The sequence below is a fragment of the Sorex fumeus genome, unplaced genomic scaffold (assembly GCF_029834395.1).
Source record: "Sorex fumeus unplaced genomic scaffold, SorFum_2.1 ptg000118l, whole genome shotgun sequence".
Taxonomy (NCBI): Eukaryota; Metazoa; Chordata; class Mammalia; order Eulipotyphla; family Soricidae; genus Sorex; species Sorex fumeus.
This window is the reverse complement of record NW_026606175.1, coordinates 5588-17500: the sequence shown is the minus strand read 5'-3', so window position 1 is coordinate 17500 and position 11913 is coordinate 5588.

The following is an 11913-nucleotide window of genomic DNA, read 5'->3' as shown; positions in this document are numbered from 1 at the left end:
AAGGAGAAAGAGCAGGAGGAGAATGTGGAAGGACGCAGTCTTCTTGTCTCTGCGCATAAGTGCGGATGGATGAGGGGTCGATGAGAGATTTGGGTAGCAAGGGAGGAGGGTTATGAGGATGGTTTGTAATTGATTGGGAAGGCTTAGCAGCAGATCTATCCACGAAGACCTTTGAGCTCCCAAGTCAGATTGAGCACTGGATCCATCAATAATCAGTCAATAATAATCCATTAATAATCAGACAATTAATTTCTTTATTTTCTTTATTTATTTATTTTGCTTTGGGGGGGCACACCTGGCAATGCACAGGGGTTAACTCCTGGCTCTGCACTCAGGAATCACTCCTGACAGTGCTTGGGGGACCATATGGGATGCTGGGAATCGAACCCGGGTCAGTGCTATCAGCTCCAGTCCCAGACAATTCATCTCTTGAAGCACCCGTTCTTCTACCTCTCCTTGGAGTTAGAATCCGTCCCAACTTCTCAACTTCTTGTTTTGTTTTTGTTCTGAGGGCCACACCCGGAGCTCTCAGCAGTACTCCCTGGCTCAGCACTCAGGAATCTCTCCTGGGAGTGCTCCAGGAGGACCCTCTTTCTGGGATGCTGGGAATTGAACCCAAATCAATCGTGCGCAGTGCAAGCACTGTAGCGCTTAATTGCTCTGTCTCCCCAATTTTCTTAAATTTGGAGGTGTAACATGTCAGCAAAAATTGATTTCTACCCATCATAGATCAAGGCGCACCGAGAAATCTCTCCATGAGTCTCTGAAGTGTTTATAAGTGGGAATAAAATACAAGATATCACAGCAACTTGCTTCTGAGTTGTAAAAAAAAAAAAAAGCAAGTGATTTAAAAAAAAAATTCTTTGTTTCCATTTTCTTATAACTTCTCTGGAAAAGGCTCATTGGAGACTGTGGGGGAAAAATAATATTCATTTGGCAACTATGAAATGTCATGTTTACTTAATATGATGAATCTTTCAGTAAAGTTAATCTGTTAATGAGCTTTGGAAATGTCGGCGTGGAAAACCAGTGAGCACTATCGCTTGGATGTTTCCCACAGACGAAATGATTTTAGCTGGCGTGAAAACAAAAAAACTCCACTCTCGGAACACTCTTATGTCTGGTTCCAGTTTCCGTGGTCATTATTTTTTAATGCTGCTTCTTAACAGATTCCGTCATGAGGTTGACGGAGAAGTATCCTCAGAACGGGAGTTTTTTAGCTCTGCGTCACGTTTCGTTCGGCCACTATTTACGTGGGCAGAACTTGTGCACTCGTGGGGTTTGCCCTTAAGCAGTGATGAGCTACCCATCAAACAGAATATATATTTATTAAAAATAGGTGTGTCCTGGGCTGGAGCGATAGCACAGCGGGTAGGGCGTTCGCCTTACAAGCGGCCAACATGGCCGACCAAGTTCGATTCCTCCGCCCCTCTCGGAGAGCCCGGCAAGCTACCGAGAGTATCCGATATGCCAGACACAGTAACAACAAAGTCTCCAATGGAGACGTTACTGGGCCCGCTCGAGCAAATCGACGACCAACGGGAGGGCCTTTATTTTATTTTATACACACATATATGTAGCTGGAGTGATAGCACAGTGGGTAGGGTGTTTGCCTTGCACGCAGCCAACATGGCCGGCCCAAGTTCGATTCCTTGGCCCCTCTTGGAGAGCTCGGCAAGCTACCGAGAGTATCTCGCCCGCATGGCAAAACCTGGCAAGCTCCCTGTGGCGTATTCGATATGCCAAACACAGTAACAACAAGTCTCACAATGTTACTGGGCCCACTCGAGCAAAATCGATGAACGACGAGAGGACAGCAATATACATATATGTGTGTATATAGTGACCTCATTGAATACATGTGTGTGTTTTATATATGTGTGCGTACATATATTATATATATATATATATATATATGTATATATGGTAAAGGTAAAGGCCCTCCCGTTGTTCATCGATTTGCTCGAGCGGGCCCAGTAACGTCTCCATCGTGAGACTTGTTGTTACTGTGTTTGGCATATCGAATACGTCACGGGGAGCTTGCCAGGCTCTGCCGTGTGGGCGAGATACTCTCGGCAGCTTGCTGGGCTCTCTGAGAGGGGCGGAAGAATCAAACTTGGGTCGGCCATGTTGGCTGCGTGCAAGGCAAACACCCTACCGCTGTGCTATCGCTCCAGCATATATATATATATATATATATATATATATATATATACATATATATATATATATATATACATATATATATATATATATAAAATTTTGGTTTGAGCCGGAGTGATAGCATAGCGGGTAGGGTGTTTTCCTTGCACATGACTGACCCAGGTTCAATTCCTCCATCTCTCTCGGAGAGCCTGGCCAGCTACCAAGAGTATCCCGCCTGCACGGCAGAGCCTGGCAAGCTGCCCGTGGCATCTTCGAGATGCCAAACACAGTCACAACAAGTCTCACCATGGAGATGTTACTGGTGCCCGCTGGAGCAAATCGATGAACAACAGGAGGACAGTGACAGTGACAGTGATAATTTTGGTTAGGAGGTCATGCCTGGAAATGTTCAGGACTTACTCTAGCCTTTTCATGAACACATTACTCCTGGCTGAGTGTGGGTATACCAGGGATGGAGCCCACTATACTCTCTGTCCAGTCCTGAGGTCATTATTCAACAAACAAGGCTCACATAAAAATATGCACATTGCTACAAAACTCCATTGTAACATGAAAGCAGGTCAATGATGTCTGTAAGAATGAACTAGGTGGGGCTGGAGTAATAGTACAATGGGGAGGGCGTTTGCCTTGCACGCGGCCGACCCAGGTTCGATTCCCAGCATCCCATAGGGTCACCCCGAGCACCGCCAGGAGTAATTTCTGAGTGCGGAGCCATGAGTTACCCCTGTGCGTCGCTGGGTGTGACCCAAAGAGAAAAAGGAAAAAAAGAATAAACTAGGTTCTTGTACCCCCCACCAAAATCAGGTTGGATCTCAGCGTCCCATACGGTCTCCAAAGCAACACAAGGAATATTTCCTGATCTCAAAGCCAGGAGTAAGCCATGAGCATCACTGACTGTATCACCCCAAATCAACAACAACAAGAACAAAAACAAGAAACCAGCAATTTGTCTGGTGGCCTGAGATTTTGGAGGGGTGCGAGAGTGTGGATTGTTATGACAAGACTATTAGAAACTGTGACCTTTATATTTTTTTCTGAGTCTTGAGACCCGAGATGGGGGGTAGAGATAATGGATTGTGATACAAGCTGTAGAGGCCAGTAGCAATGAAGAATAAGAGTAGTGAATGCCTGGAAATTTTATAGGAAAACTCATGTACGGTTTTCATGGGGAAGCAAGCATCTTGGACATACCCAGAACATGTTGGGGTGATAAATAAGATATTGCAAAAGAGATTTATTTTGAAAATTGTAGATAAATCAGCATTATGTTACAAAGAATATTTTTTAAAAAAAACCATATATATAAAGCTTTCATTTCAAAATTAAAAGCACCCCCCCCAAAATATTTTAATGCTTTGAAAAAATGTTCTAGAAACCGCTTTATATCTCATATGTATCTTTCACGCGCATATCTGGGTAGCTCCATGATATAAATGATAGATTTAGAGACACTTAGGAATGTCATCATTTTTGTAGAGCCCATATTCATACCAAATGTCATTGTAATAAACCAAATATTGATTTCTTACACTTGAACTTTATAAAAGACGAAAAAATAAAATGGCAGGAACTATTGAATTTCAAATAAGGATTCCCATGCCAGGAGAGAAATGAATTCCTAAAACACCCCTTCTGTTATCACAGAGCTTATAAAAGATAACTCAAATACTAAAAAATAAATAAATAAATTAAGAGAGCTGATTTCGTTGTAATGGGCAGGGTAGAACTTTATTTTAACAAACTCTGGAAAGAATAAACCAACTCTAGTCAATCCCTTCTCATTCTTCTTATATTCTATCCCTTCTCAGGTTCTATCTGTTCTCATAATTCTATCCTGTCCCATTGCGGCCGTTTTTCTATGGAAGACTGGCAATATATATGGATGGCTTTGGACCACACCCAGCGATGCTCAGGGTCACTCCTGGCTTCATGCCCAGGGATTACTCCTGCAAGGACTCAGACAACCATATACAGTAGTGGTAGGGATACAACTTGAGACTAGAGTCCCAAGGAGAGCACTTAACCCACCGTGCTAGTTCTTTGCTCCCAATCTGTACTTTTTCTAAGCGAAATATAATTTACCCTTCTCTGAGTTAACGTTGATCATAGTCCTATCCAGCAACCTCTTAAAATGAACTGATTACTGAATTGGGAAGCTTATTCCCACCTTGCTCTGTCTCTGAGTCTGTGTTTGTCTCTGTCTCTCTGTCTCTTCCTCCCCTCCCATTTCCTCATTTTTTTTTAAATTTCTCCCTCCATCCTTCTCTTGCACGCCGAACGAAGAAGCCACGTTGAAAACTCTACATACATCTGCGGCCTTCCTCCGAATACCCTCTTTTCCAATAAGTCTGAATGAGGACATTATCATCAAATATCACCGTCATCACACTCTTGCTCTAAAACGTCCCTCATGATGGATATAAACATCTTGTTCATGAAAATGTAATTATTACATCTTACAAAAGCAGGAGTCATTATGGTGCTCTGGTTGGGAACATCATTCTATTTTTAGGAGTTGGGCACCTCTGTGGAATTTATAGACTAAGAAAGAAAAGAAAATCCCCAAACCTATAGCTTTCCCTTGCCTTTATAACTGGAGAAATTTTCCACGGAGGTGTCTACACAAACATTTTTGTCTTTTTAAATTTTTTTTTTAATTTCGGGTACAGTGGTTGGAGCTATAGTACAGCGGGTAGGGCATTTGCCTTGCACACGGCTGACCCGGGTTCGATTCCCAGCATCCCATAGGGTCCCCTGAGCACCGTTAGGAATAATTCCTGAGTGCAGAGCCAGGAGGAACGCCTGTGCATCACCAGGTGTGACCCAAAAATCAAGCAAAAACAAAATATAATAATTGGGGGTACCATGATCGACAATGATGATAATGGCAAGGTTTCATGTATAAAAGCTTCCTAAATATGCCTAAAGTCGGCTTCCCTCCACCATTGTCCCAATGCTCCTGGTCCCTATCTTAACCCTTCATTCCTTCTAGAAGGATGTTTCCAACCATTTCAAGTTTGGCTGCCTTTGAGCATTTGTTGCTCCAAGATTTCTGAGGCAGTGGGGTGGGGAGACAGAGAGATAGAGATGATGATGATGATGATGATGATGATGATGATGATGATAATAATAAAAACCAGCTCCCGGAAGAGAACAGTGCAGTCTCCTGCCCCCGTGCCTTGCTGTCCTCGCTGGGGCCCCTTGGAGGGGAGCGGGTTGAGCTTTCCTCCCCGCCCCGGCCAGGGCTACGGCAGCCGGAGACCTCCAGGACCAGCCACCACCATGCTGAGACCACTCTCCGCACACATGAAGGTACTGGCAGAGGGAACAATCCACGCGGGTTCCGGGGCCGAGCTCTCCAAGCCTACTCGGATTGGAGTCGAGCATCTTCCACCCAGATCCTCCAAATTCCAGTAGGCGGGGGTCACACCCACCACCTGGCCCCCTGGCGCCGTGTAATCCCATCAGCGGCCAAGACTCAGAGACTATCAAATCCAGATCCCGGACGAGAACAGTGCAGTCTCTGCCCCCGCGCCTGGGTGTTCCTTCCCGGAGTCCCTTGGAGGGGAGCGGGTTGAGCTTTCCTCCCTGCCCCGACCAGGGGTCCGGAAGCCGAAGACCTCCAGGAACAGCCACCACCATGCTGAGACCACTCTCCGCACACATGAAGGTACTGGGAGAGGAACAAAGCCACACGGGTCCCGGGGCCGAGATCTCCAAGCCTACTCGGATTGGGGCCGAGCATCCTCCACCCAGATCCTCCAAATTCCAGTAGGCGGGGGTCACACCCACCACCTGGCCCCCTGGCGCCGTGTAATCCCATCAACGGCCAAGACTCAGAGACTATAAAAACCAGCTCCCGGAACCACGCGGCTGCATTTGCGGCCGCACGACATCTTACTATGACATCTTATTATCTCATTCCTACTTTGGACAAACTGGCAGGCTACCGAATGTAGCCTGCCCACAGGGCAGAGTCTGGCAAACTCCCCGTGGCGTACCCAATATGCCAAATACCAGTAACAATGATGGGTCTCATTCTCCTAAAGAGCCTTGAATATAATCTCAGGGCTAGGGTGAAAGAGACATTACTGGGGCCTGCTCGAGGCAATCGACAAATAACAGGATGATTTGTGATTTGTGATTGATAATAATGATGGTGATGAGAGACACAGAGAGAGATGGAGAACGCAATGGATAGGGAGAGAAGGGGACAGGTCAGAGAAAGATGGAGAAATGGGTAGATGTCCCTGATGCAATTTTCTGCAGCCCAGATACTCACGTTTTCACAGTATGTCTCCAGAAGGATGTCATCACTTCTCTTGCTCTATGATTCGCAGCACAGTAGTTCTCATTTCACAAAACATCTTTCTCGGGTTGAGTGCCCCAGAGCAGATGACTGGTTAAGGAAACTTTGGAAATGATGGAATGCTATGCAACTGTTAGGAAAGATAAAGTCGTGAAATTTGCTTATACGTGGATGGACATGGAGAGTATCATGCTAAGTGCACTCATTTGTGGAATCTAAAATAACGTAATAGGAGACCGATACCCAAGGACAGTAAAGACAAGATCCAGGAGGATTGCTCCATGGTTGGACGTCGGCCTCATGAGCTGGGGGAGAAGGCAGCTGGGATGGAGAGGGGATCACTAAGTCAGTGATGGTTGGAGGGATCACTCGGGATGAGAGATGTGTGCTGAAAGTAGATAAAGGGCCAAACATGATGGACTCTCACTATCTGTATTGCAAACCATAATGCCCCAAAGTAGAAAGAATGTGGGGGGAATTGTCTGCCATGGAGGCAGGGAGAGGGTTGGGATGGGGGGATACTGGGGACATTGGTGGTCGGGAATGGGAACTGGTGGAGGGGTGGGGTTTCCATCATTGTATGACGGAAACCCAATCATGAACAACTTCATAACTGTGTGTCTCAACACTTTGAGACACTGTCACTGTCACTGTCCTCCCGTTGTTTATCAATTTTCTTGAGCAGGCCCAGTAACATCTCCATTGTGAGACTTTCATTGTTACTGTGTTTGGCATATCGAATACGTCACAGGTAGCTTGCCAGGCTTTGCTTTGGGACACAATATAATAAAATATCTCAATATCATAGAGAAGGGGTCACTGAGTGAGTGAGGGTTGGAGGGATCGCTCGGGATAGGAGGTGTGTGCTGAGAGTAGATCAAGGACCCAACGTGATGGCCTCTCTGTATCTGCATTGCAAACCATGATGCCCCAAAGAAGAGAGAGAGGATGGGGAAAATTGTCTGCCATGGAGCCAGGGAGAAGGTGGGATGGGGGGTTACTGGGGACATTGGTGGTAGGGAATGTGCACTGGTGGAGGGATGGGGCTTCCATCATTGTATGGCTGAATATCAAACATGAAATCATTGTAACTGTAGCTCACAGTGATTCAATTGAAAAAAAAAGAAAGAAAGAAAACCAACCAACAACAACAAAAAAAGTCTTTCACCACCTCTCTTGATGTTCCTTCTTTCTGTCCCTGCCAGGGAGACGCAGGAGTTACATCTTTTGCATCTGGGAGAGCGGAGTTGTGTCAGAACTTCCTGTGGAGTTGCAAACCCTGAGTGATTAGTGTCCAGCGTGGGGCAGGGCATAACTTTGGGAAGAAGGGAGGGCCAAGAACTACAAACCATGGATGGTTAAGAGGCACAATTGTGGGAACTTTCTAAGAAGCTACATCTTGGAATGAGAAACCAAGGTGCAATTTTTTTTTATTAGTGAAACACCATGAGGTACAGTTATAAACTTATAAATTTTTGTGCTTGGGTTTCAGTTATACAATGATCAAGTACCCATCCCTCCACCAGTGCCCATCCTCCACCACCACGGGTCCCAGCATCCCTCCCACCCCCCATCCCCCCCCGTCCCACCCTGCCTCTGTGGCAGGGCATTCCCCCTTGTTCTCTCTCTCTACTTTTGGGTCCTGCGTTTTGCAAGAGAGGCATTGAGTGGAAATTGCGTTCGGTCTATAGTCTACTTTCAGCATGCATCTCCCACCCTGGGAGGATCCTCCCAACACCCTTTATTTGGTGCTCCCTTCTCTCTCTGAGCTTCCTTTTCCCCTAGCACGTGTGGCTGGTCTCCAAGTCATGGAGTAAAATTCCTGGTACTAATCTCAGCCATTCCTGGGTGTTAGTCTCCCATTTTGTTGCTTTATGTTCCCCGCGGTGCAATTTTGTACCCAGGCAAAAATGAAAAAGCAAAGTTGAACAACACACCTAGATTCTAGATGGACCAAACCGCACCATTCACACTCCAATCTTACCTTCCTCTGTGATGAGATTTCAGAAAATCTGGACTTCCCCCAATTTGCTTTTTCAGACCACAAAAGAGAGACTCCTGCATAAATGAGTACAGACTCCTACACTTCAAGTCTTGTGCGAATCAGGGAATCACGCTAGATTGCTGCATTATTTGTGTGGCTAATTTATTTTTTCCCCCCAAGGTTTTCTAACGTGAAGTACTCATATGTTTCAGGTGGAGTCGGTAATATCATCTCCCAGCCGCAGAAAGGGAACGATAATGGAATAATTTGACAGCATTCACGGCTAAATCTGCCAGGGAGAAAAGGTATTCTTGTGTGAGAATATCCTACTTATCTTCATTTCAATGTGTTGCTGCCTCCCTCCTAACAACACCTCGAGTCTTTTCACTTGGCCTTTTCTAATTTCACCTGCTTTTCACAACTACCAAGGCTTTCACTGGATCAGTTGTTCTCAGAGTTCACAGCCTGCCGCAGAATTTAGTAAGGGATTGCGGAAACCCTAGGGCTCTTCTGCCTGGGTTGAGCTTTGTTTTGCAAGAGCAGTTCATTTTCAAGCAAAACGCACTTTCCTAGAGACTCAAAAATCGGTGGGAAAATGCAACGGAGTGTGTGGACTGCGGTCACGTTAACATCAATATTTTGCAACCATCAGCAGTATGACGATCTTCCTGCACCATGATGCAGAAGTTTCTGCCTGTTGGGTGTTGGGTGTTCTTTGCTCCGTTGCTAATACCTTCGTGTGAAGGTACCGGCAGAGGATCAAAGGCATGCGGGTCCCGGGGCTGAGATCTCCAAGCCTGCTCGGATCGGGGCTGAGCATCCTCGACCCAGATCCTCCATCTTCCAGTAGGCAGGGGTCACACCCACCAACTGACCCCCTGGTGCTGTGTAATCCCATCAACGGCCAAGACCCAGAGACTATCAAACCCAACTCCCGGAAGAGAACAGTGCAGAGTCTCATGCCCCCATGCCTGGTTGTCCTCACGGGGACCCCTTGTAGGGGGGCAGGTTGAGTTTCCCTCCCCGCCCCGAGCAGAACTCCGGCAGCCGAAGACCTCCAGAACTAGCCACCACCATGCTGAGACCACTCTCCACACGCATGAAGGTACCAGCAGAGGAACAAAGGCATGCGGGTCCCGGGACTGAGATCTCCAAGCCTGCTCGGATCTGGGCTGAGCATCCTTCACCCAGATCCTCCGAATTCCAGTAGGCGGGGGTCACACCCACCAACTGGCCCCCTGGCGCCGTGTAATCCCATCAACGGCCAAGACTCAGAGACTACAAAACCCAGCTCCCGGAAGCTGACATCTTATTATTTCAATAATGAGATAATAATACTTTTGGACAACCTGGCAGGCTACCAAATGTAACCTGCCCACAGGACAGAGTCTGGCAAACTCCCCGTGGCGTACCCAATAAGCCAAATACCAGTAACAATGATGGGTCTCATTCTCCTAACCCTGAAAGAGCCTTGAATATGGCACTTTAAAATCTCAGGGTTAGGACGAAGGAGACGTTATTGGTGCCTGCTCGAGGCAATCTGATGAACAACAGGGTGTTCTTTGTTCTGTTGCTAATATGTTAGGATTTGCATGCATTGAAGTGGGAATGCAATGGTATGCCATGTTAGTTGCATAACACTGGTTTGTCTTTCCTCCTCCCATAGGGAGTTTAGGTTTCATTGAGTTACTCCCTGGAGTGATAGCACAGTGGGTAGGGCGTTTGTCTTGCATGCGGCTGACCTGGGTTCAATTCCTCTGCCCCTCTCGGAGAGCCTGGCAAGCTCCCGAGAGTAGCCCGTCTGCACGGCAGAGCCTGGCAAGCTCCCTGTGGCGTCTTCGAGATGCCAAAAACAGTCACAACAAATCTCACCATGGAGACGTTCCTGGTGCCCACTCGAGCAAATCCATGAACAACAGTGCTACAGTGGTACTCTCGTCACAGTGCTCCGGACGCACACCCAATTTTATTGGACGCTCCTAATCCTATACTGTTTTTCTCTTTCCTCCATGTTCTTTGCATGGTTTGGCAAGGCCCTTTTTGTATAGATTCAGAAAGACAGTTGATGCTATGCTTGTGTAACATGGGAGTTAGTTGACTCCAAATATTTACTTCGGGGCATCTGTCATATTTACTTAAGCCTCAGTTGTCCTTGCTTCCTCGCATCCCCAAAAGGAGGGTCCCAGCAAGATGGACCCAGGGCAAGCCTCAAGCTGTCCTGGCATGTATACGTGACAGGCTAAGCTCAATAAAAAAGTATAATAAGTTAAGAGCACGGTCATGGAACAAACTCTGTCATAACCCAAAGAGAAGTAACTGAATAAGGACCCTGCTGGGGTTAGGAAAGACTTAGCTGGCCTGAGGACTGTGGTCTGGGATATAGAGCGAGATGTCCCCAGGAAGGGGGCTGGAGCAATAGCACAGCGGTAGGGCGTTTGCCTTGCACGCAGCTGGCCCGGCCCAGCCCATTCAATTCCTCCGCCCTTCTTGGAGAGCCCGTCAAGCTACTGAGAATATCTCGCCCGCACGGCAAAGCCTGGCAAGCTCCCCATGACGTATTCGATAAGCCAAACACAGTAACAATAAGTCTCACAATGGAGACGTTACTGGCCCGCTCGAGAAAATCGATGAATAATGGGAGGACCGTGACCATGACCGTCCCCAGGAAGAGCCAACCTTTAAACTTAATATCTCTCTTACGGTGTTCATACAAAATGCCAGACACAGTAACAACAAAGTCTCCAATGGAGACGTTACTGGGCCCGCTCGAGCAAATCGACTAGAAATATTATAAGGAGTAAATTCAATATGATTGTTTAAGTGGATTACCAACTAAGGAAAGAAGAAAGCAATACACCCTGGATGGAATCCTGCCCTTGAGCGGATCTCCTAGTTATCTAGAGTGCTGAACCCCAAGATGAGATTTTTGTCCTTGAGTTAATCTCCTAGAAGGACTTCCCCCGAAGGAGTGGCTTTATATCTGTCTAATGTTATGCTAATGTTCAAACACACCAATGTGTAGCCCCACCCTTCACGATTTCTATATAGCTACACTGTGAGATAAGAATAAATGGTCCCCTGGAGAGATAGCAGAGCGGGTAGGGCGTTTGCCTTGCACGTGGCTGACCCCGGGTTCAATCACCGTCATCCCATATGGTCTCCTGAGCACCACCAGGAGTAACTCCTGAGTGCAGAGCCAGGAGTAACCCCTGTACTTCACCAGGTGTGACCCAAAAAGCAAAAAAAGAATGAATAAATGCTTTCTGACTACCAAACAGACTGGGACCCCCCCCCCCCCATTCCATTTCTTGTTTCTCAGAGGAACGGTTCTTGGCCATCAAACACACCCAAACCTTGAACTCGCACATTTCTCTATATCCATCCTACGAGGCACCATCCAGTATTTGACCACCTTCTTCTTCTTCTTCTTCTTCTTCTTCTTCTTCTTCTTCTT